Below are 9010 nucleotides of genomic sequence, written 5' to 3'. Positions count from 1 at the left end.
GGGACAGAGAGAGACAGAGCACCAATGGGGGAGGGGCAGAGAGAGAGGGAGACACAGAACCGGAAACCGGCTCCAGGCTCCGAGCCATCAGCCCAGAGCCCGACGCGGGGCTCGAACTCCCGGACCGCGAGATCGTGACCTGGCTGAAGTCGGACGCTTAACCGACTGCGCCACCCAGGCGCCCCAAAAACTCTTTTTTATAGAAGTAGAAAGGGGGTGGATTCCCAAGTCCCAAACTGTAGCATCCCGCCTGTCACTAGCTAGCTGTGACTGTGGACAAGTCAGTTAATTTCTCTCCGACCCTCAAGTTACTCATCTGCCAAATGGACAAGATTTACAGAGGGAAGGGCTGCTGACTTGCGTCAGATCGCCTGGGTTCACATCCTCGCTCCAGTTCTGTGTCTCTGGGCAAACTAATCCTTCCCGTGCCTAGGGTGGTCGACCACCCCAGTTTGTCCAGGATTGAGGGACTGGCTAGGACATAGGACTTTCTGTGTGAAAACCAGGCAAACCTCCGGAAAACCGGGACCATCTGGTCACACGTTCCATGCCTCAGTTTCCTCATCTGTAAAAAAGAGATTACGACAGAACCTTCCTCATCGGGTTGTCAGGAAAACAGTCCATGTGAAAAGCACTTAGGATGATGGCTGACACACACAGTCAATATTCAGGATTGTCCTCTCCAAGGTGTCTTCCGCCTTCTCTATTCCACCCCCCTCATTTACTGTGTCACCATCTCCCTTTCTCCTCTCTTCTGTTTAATAGCTGAAAGTCTTAACTATGAGCATAGTTAGTATTAAACCCGACATGCTGTGAAATCCTTTGTTTCACTTACCACTACAGACAAGACCAATGATGCCTTCAAAATGTTTTTAAGCAATTTAATATAGCTCTCATTGGAATGTCACAATTTTCAAAGTTATAGTTCAATCTCCCTTTAGTGTAGTGCATTAAAAAGGTTACTCTGATGTCGTTTCTTTTACATAAATAACATCAAAATGCTCCCGCCCCAAAGCTGATGAAGATATGAGGAGGGTTAGCAGAAGCAGGCGGGAGCTGGTCCACGAGGAGATCAAGGGGCAGCCGTCTCCTGGGCCAGTTTCCCTCCCATCTTCCACAAAACATTCTGGCTGAGATCCTTTTGCGTTCTACGCTGGGGGAGCCAGGCCTGGTTGATGGGGTGCTTGGAAGGTAGGGGAACTTGTAGAAGGGGTGCCTGAGAACGAAGGATGCCCATGAGCCTCTGCGAACGAGGCCCATCCCGGAGGAAAACAGGCGCTCACCAGACGCCCGCTGCAGAGAGGCCCTCGCGGGGAAAGAAGAGTCCTGGAACAAGTCTCGGCCTCTTCCCTCCCCATCCTGTGATGCCTAATACCTAAGTGGGCCATATTTTTGGAGGAGATAAAGGGAAGTGGGTGAAAGAAACGACAGGCATTTTCTTTGATGAGCGGTCCCTTTTGCAGTTGGCAGAAAGTTGAAAAGCCCTTTCTGGATATTTTTGCCTGGGGCCCTAGAATTCCAATCAGTCATTCTTTGTTTACAACCCTCTGTGTGGGGTACACACCACCCTACTCCCCAAACCAGGCCTGGATAGGAAAGAAAGAGAGAAAGCAAGTTGGGCTGGGAATTGATTCTCCTGGGTGGAAGACTGTCTACAACTGCATTTTCTATTTGTACTATTTAAGAGATAGTGTTGGTGGTCTCTTCCCTTCTCACAAAAGGGAAATTTTACACCTGTTAGATTATAGTCTTGGAGCTATTAGAGAGAACATACAGTGACAGATAACACCAACTCTCTATTATCCATGAAAAGAAATAAGTACAAATCACTCCTAGGTCTCAAATTCACTTGAACTGTGGGTTTCAATCTTTGCAGCCTTTTTGGGATTCTCTGAGCAGAATACATTGGTTTTAATTTCTTCTTCGTCTTTTGCGAGCGTTAAGTTGGGCGAATCATAAACAATGAAATGGCCGCAATAGCAGTAACAGGGGAATTGAGGAAAGAAAATGAGGCCCAGATTAAAAAAAAAAAAAAAAAAGGGAGGGGAGAGGGGGGAGGGAGGTGAGATCAATCAGCCCCCACCCTCACGAGAATGAAAAATCAATTGCCATTTGCTCAAATCAAATATCCTGTATCCGCCCACAGCCATCATGCAGTTCTCGGGACAGAAAGGCTATACTAAGCCGCTCCCGGGTGCCAGAAAATGTGCTAAGACCGCAAAGTCTAAAGTGCGGGAAAGAATGTGATGTTCAGAGGGAAGAACGTGATGTTCAGAGGCATGCAACACAACATTTCAGGCGATTGTGAGAAATCTGCGATTTCCCACTCAAAAAAAATCTGAGATCAGCTCATTGGATCCCCAAAGAAAAACTGCCAAGGCTCCCTTTCGGTGTGCATTTGCTTCTGGGCAGATTGTTTTGCTCTTGTCCCCCATTTCCTGCCCCGACTCTCCACTCGCATCCACCACCGCTGACGTTTTCGAGGGCCGGGCGGTGTCGGGGACCCGAGGTCCCGGCGCCTCTCCCCGCAGGCCACCCCCCGCCCGCGCCCTCTCGTGGGCGCCCTTCCCGCTCCGGGCGCTGACCGCCCTCACCCCCTCCCCCCCCGTCAATTGTCAGCGCCATGGGGCTCAGCTCCCCCGGTCCCCGAGAGCCCGGAGGCGACACGACGTGGGGGCGCCTCCTTCCCGACGGGGAAACCGAGACCGCCTGGGCCGAGCGGTGCCGGAGGGCGCCTGAACGCAAAGTCGCGGCCGGTGAACCCGGCCTCCGCCGCCCCTAGAGGACCCTAGGCCGGGAGGGTCCCAGCTCTCTGCCCCACCATCGCCCTCCTCGCGGCTGGGGACCCGCCCTTTTCCCCCCAAAGATGCTGAGTGTCCCCGAAACGGATCCCGGGTGGGCTGGCAAGTCCGGGGGCAGAAGGGGGACCGTTGGGGGAGGACGCGACTGCCCCAGATTTGGAGGAGACGCCTGTCAACGCGTGGAATGCAAGCCCTTTTGCGCAGTTATTTTTATTCCGGGGGCCTTTCTTCCTCGTCCTCGTCCTCGTCCTCCTCCTCTATTTTTTCCCCCTTCTGTTCAGCTATTTGTGTTTTCTGATCGGGTAAGTGATTTGCGGCAGGAAATTAGATAGCTTTATTCCAGAGGCAGTGTGGTTCTAATGGTATCTATTGCAGAGAGCCGGCTCTGTCTTACTCGCGGGCTTTTCTTTCTTTCTTTTTCTTTCTTTCTTTCTTTCTTTCTTTCTTTCTTTCTTTCTTGCAGGTTATTTTGTGACGAAGGGAACAGAACGCTGCTCGGCCTTGGCATCTTCCCTCCTCCCTTCAACACAATGCAACTCTTAATTAAACACGGGGACACCCACGCCTCCCTTCCCATAGGACCCCTTCCATCTGCTCCCCCCACTCCGAAATACCAGCCTTTTCTAGGCAGGGAAAACCTGGTGTTGAACTTCCCAATTAGCGAGACACAACGCAAAAAAAAAGAGACTGTAAAGAGCCATTATCACTCCTATTTTTGGACCCTCCTTTCTAGGCCTTACCCATTAAATGTTTTGGTGGCCTTAGCATGACTTTAAAATCCTGCAGGGCTGAGGACGTATGTATGTAGACACTCCACATCTTGAGAAGCTTGATTTGTGTTTTTCTGATTGATGGGTGAGGTTTAACACACTAGCGCAAAAGAAATACCAAGTTATGGATTGATTAGAATAATTTTTCATCTTTGTAAAGTCTTCATTAGTAACTTTTCACCAGAGGTTCTAAGAGCTTCAAGAAAACTCAACATTTTCAGATTGATCCAAAGGGGATGGACATGAACCCTGCATTTCTCTTTTCTGCATTTCTGGCCAGACCAAGTGGGAGTAGGTGATTTGGGAGTAGTGGAGAGTGGTGGAATCTGGGGTTGAGGATCTCCCGATGCAGATGCTGCCGGAGGGAAGTGGTGCCTGGGGAAGGGGAGCAGGGCGGTGGTCAGATTCCCTGAGAGTCAGAAAGTAGGGGGCCGTCAAGTCACGGGTGTGGGACCGAGTCAGAAGGTGGAGGAATCATGAAGACAGAAGGGAGGGTGATAATCACTGAGGCAAAAACTGGAGAATCCTGTAATCCGAAGGTGGAGTATTCTAGAGTCAGAAGGTGGGAGGGGGTCGCAGAGCCAGAATGTGGCGTTCCAGAAATATTAGAGTAGCTACCTTCAGATGACCCCTTACCAGGGACTGAGGAACCTGAGGGCACAGGCGGCCAAGACCCCATGAACACCCCAACGGGCAGATTCAGATCTCAGGCTGGTGTTGCAGCCTCCGCATGCTTGCCTTCCCCCCACCCCCAATCATTCCACTTCTCGGGCCAGTGTTTCCTGAGGTTCGCCAGCAAGAATCCACCCAGCAATTATCTCCCCTCTCGCGCGCATGGGGGGACATTAACCACGAACGCGCTGGAGAAGAAAGGTACAGATGGGTCTTTTATTGCACACTTGGAAATGTTTCCAAGGCTTTTGTTTTCTTCCCCCATTCATTCCTGCCGTATCACTAGGATCTGCCAACTTCAGTGCCCAGAGGCTGCGGCTGAAGGGCCCGGCCCACCCAGAGACCCCGCTAGGGGGCGCGCTCTGGCCGTGGCGCCGAGCCGAGCCGAGCCCGACAGGGGGGCTCCCCTGAGAGTACGCCGACTGCCGGGGTCGGCTGGGCCTCCGGACTGACGCCGGCATTGGGTCCCTCGCTGCTCCTTTACGTGAACTCCCACCCATGCCCTCCGCTCACCCGCCCCCCACGTCCGGGGACGCCAGGAACAGCTACAGAGTAACGCTGGCTGCACCCGGGACGCCTCGACCCTGGACGCACTCAGGGTCCCGCAGTCCGGCGGCATTGGAGAGGAGAAACCTGATGGTGATGATTACAGGGCGCCGAGAAGTTTCCCTCTCTGGTCTGGAAACCTGGGGAATGGTGCGGCAGGAGATGGGAGGGGCTCCCGCCGAGGGACTCAGGGTGAGAGCCCCACCGCTTGCTTCTCGCCGGTGGGAAGGGGGGGACCTCCCGCTCCTCTGCTCACCCCCAGCCACCCCCGCCTTCCGAGGGCAGATGTGAGCCTGCGACCATCTCGCCTGGCTTTGTGCTTAGAGCAAGGCTGAAAAATGCCTCGGTTGGCCGCCTGGGTGGATGATTGGGATGGGGGTGGGTCTGTTTTCTCTCTAGTTCTCCCTCCCCACCCCCATCCTTGCCTGCTGATGGGTAACCAAAAGTGGCGAGGTTTGCAAATAAGGGGAGCTGTCCTAACGCAGTGATCACACCCACACGTCGGTACCTTAGAGCTTGGCCATGGTTTTCGGGGCGCTTTCAAAAGCACTGCTTCCCCACAAACCTCTCACAGCTGAGCCCTGTTGGTGGAACCCAGGGTTCAGGCGGACGACAGGGCGCGTAGAAGGGGGAGGGGGATCAGTAAACACCAAGGAGTCTTCCTTGGAAATCCAAGTTACCAGTGCCTTTGGACCTTTCCGCAGGCTGATTCTTTGAAAACACATCAACAAACAAACACCGTCCACAGACAGATCCCAGCAGCCTTGGGGAGAACTGAGGCAGGGGTAGGGAGTGGAGGGCAAGCAGGGGGCAGAGAAGGCGAGGACCAAGAGCTAGGCAAGCGGATTATGTTGTATTTTCCGCCTATTACCAGACTTCCAGAAGGAGAGACCTCGATTTGTATATAAAATGCATACCCTGAAATGGATAAGACTCTGAAGGCAGCATTTGAGGAGGTTAACCTTAACTGGTTGGAGTTAAGGGGGGGTGGGGGGGAGGCAAATATTTCTGTTTATGCCCTCCGGCTCTTCCCAGCACCGGCTGTCAATCCCGACGCTTGTTATCCTCACAAGGCTTCAGTTTGTTTGCCTGATCTCAGCAAGGTTTTCTTCCACAAGTAGAACTATAATTGCTATAATTCTACTGTATCATTTGGATCATTGCAGTATTGTTGTTTTCTCTCCCTCTTTCTCTCCTCCTAACACTGCAATAACGCGCTCCAGTGTTAAATTAGCAGGTTGCGGAAGACCATAAATGAATGAAAGTTTGTTAAAAAAAATTAAATAAATAAAACAGCAAAATGACTTGGCAAAGGGGATATCACATCACAGAGAATCCTCGAGTGTAATCAGGACTTATTGTCTTCCCTTCCAATGGCTTCCAAATTGGTCGCCAGAGTCCAACGAAGTTTATTTCTATTGTTTAAATATATGTTTTGAAGAGGTTGAGCATAATTTAAGGGGACCTGAGTGTCCGGTGGGGCTGAAAGCCCATCACTGCTTTATTTATCTATGCATATATTGCACAGTAAATTAAAACATCTGAAATGAGAAGTGTGCAAGGTTAACTCTCCTGCAAACATTCTCCCCCTGGATAATGACATCAAACTGCCACCCCCTTAGCCTGCATTTCTTGCAAATATAATTTTGAAACTGCAGTGTAGAATTAGTTCTCACCACGGAAAAGAAAGGAGTTTCTTCCATCTGCCTCTTCCAGGTAATTATTATTTCCAGTCCTGGGGACAAGCCTCGTCTTTCACCATAAACAACAGTTTTAAACACTTCTGACCCTCACTTCTGACCATAACTGTCATTTTTATTTTAGTGATTGATTTTAAAGGCAAATGAACTGCAAACTATTGTTTTCTAGGCAGCCCGGGGTGGGGGGGGAGGTGACCAACAGTTACAGACCTCAAATACAAGAGGAACCAGGAGTTGTGAATTTCAAAGTACAAATGTGAAAAATGTTGCCAGTAAAATGAAATTACTTTGATTCGTGGGTAAAAGAGAGATGACAGTAAATATGAAATTGGCTGAACTAAAAGTTTTTATACACATCCTATAGCTCAATTCTTACACGTTTACCTACTCAACAAATCAGCTAAATTCTTCCTAGATATGAGAAGTATCATTTTTGTTTTCTAAAATAACAAATAGGAAGGGTGCCTGGCTGGCTCGGTTGGTGGAGCATGAGACTCTTGATCTCAGGGTTGTGAGTTCAAGCCCCATGTTGGGTGTAAAGCTTATCTAAAAAAAAAAAAATAATAATAACAAATAGGATAACATGTACACCTTAAACCCATATTCTGGTTAGACACTCTGGGGATGACAGCAGATTCTGTCTTCCAGGGGGGTATGCTAGAAAAGTTTTCTGTTGTTGTTGTTTAATTTAATATTTTGGGAAGAGCAAGAGTCAATTGTAGATTTTGAAGTTGGTATTGAATTGTGACAAAGATGATCTCAGGGCTGCTGGGTGTAAAGTGAACTGGGTCAGGCCCTTCTCCCCAAAGTGAATGGATGTGCCTTCCCAATAGCGTCCTCACTGGGGAAGATTGATTAGAAATACCAAAAATAAACAAAATAAAGTAACAAATCTAGTGTTTTCAAACAGGTTTCCCAAACAAACACATTATATTCTATTAATAGAATTAAATTCCAGGGGTCATTAAGTCAGAATCAGAAAGTCTATGTTAACCTCCCCTTTTACAGTGGATGATTAAAATTAGAATACACCCCAGCAGAAAGTCCGACTTCTTTTTTAAAAAAAGGAGAACAGCTGCAGAAGGGGGAGGAGAGAGACGGAAGCAAAGAAATCTTCCACCGAGAGAGTTGAAACACTGTTAGGCTCTCAGAAATGATTTGTACATTTGTGTCTCTTTTTGTTTAACACGATCTTTTTTGGACTCATTTTCAGCCCACTCCTTGCGTGTGCGGAGCCGACTCTGAAGTCACGGAGCCACCCAGCAGCCGGGTCTTGTGGATTTCCGACGCAGGGCCCTCCCGTGAGGGAAAAGTGCCTCTGTTTCTCCCAGCGACCAGCCGCTGGGACGCCCGCGATGGTCCGCGGCTGGAGGCTTGGAGGAAACCGACGCGTCTTTACAGCTGCGTCCAGACCCGCTTCCCAGGAGTGGGTTCTCGCGGCTGGGGAGGGAATCGGCGGCCGAATGTTAATCGAAAGCTGAATGGGACGGTATCAAAACGCCGAACTGTTGATGAGGATGGAAAAAGGAGGAATGCAGGAAAGGCAGAATATCCCAGGTGCCTTGGACCAGCAGGCAGGGCTTAAAAGAAAATCAAATGTCAGAGATAGCTCAGGGACTCCTCCGTTCCCGGGTCCGAACATCCAAGTGTCAGAAAAACTGGTGAGAATCAAGCTAAAAGACAGAAAGAGAGAAAGACACAGAGAGACATATTTTTCCTCTTGCCTTTAATAGTAGTAGTAATATCAGCATTAGTATTAACAATATTAATATAACCATTCCCAACCCTTCATCCTCCTCAAGTCGTATCCTGAATGCTCCAGCCAAGCCAGCTCAATCTGTCGGCCGCCCACCCACCCGCATCCAAGAGTTATGCAGATGTTTATGGCTGGAAAAAAAATCCCAGTTATGCATTCTTGTATTTTTAAATACTGACTGTAAGTGATTCAAGTATAATCCTTTGTAAAACGCTTTTCTCTTTGACATATTGAAGGGGGTTGAGAGAGGAAAACCCGGCGTGGATTCCCCCTCGCCGGTCCCTGTCCCACCCACCACCCTTGCCCCCACCCTGCCAGCATCGGGGCCCCTGGCAGTCCCTTGAGCCCAGCACCCAGAAAAAGTGGGCGTTCGTGCCAAACCCTCGCACTGGCTTGGCCCAACTTCAGTCACAATTGGTCTCGATTCTCAGTGCTGGACGCGCAGTAAGTTGTTGGGGAAGAAACGCGTTCGTTCAATCATAGGCTCACTCTCTTACCTTTGCTAATGGGAGCCGGGCCCTAAGAATTCAGAAATGTAGGCGCTCAGACTTGGTAGCAGCCGAACCTGGGTCTTTCCCACCCTGGAGCACTCAGGGCCCCCACAGTTCCGCTCCTTGCATGAGATTTGGGAGCGTCCGACCTCGGGGTGACAGCCTAACTAGTGGAAGCGAACTTGCGGAAAGAAGAGAGAAGCGAGTCTGGGGAGAAGAGGGAGACTCCCAGACCCCGCAGTCGACACTCGCCTGTCCCTTTTTGCCCTGTAAC

The sequence above is a fragment of the Lynx canadensis genome, chromosome X (assembly GCF_007474595.2).
Source record: "Lynx canadensis isolate LIC74 chromosome X, mLynCan4.pri.v2, whole genome shotgun sequence".
Taxonomy (NCBI): domain Eukaryota; kingdom Metazoa; phylum Chordata; class Mammalia; order Carnivora; family Felidae; genus Lynx; species Lynx canadensis.
The sequence above is the reverse complement of the archived record's forward strand: the minus strand, read 5'-3'. Positions refer to the sequence as shown.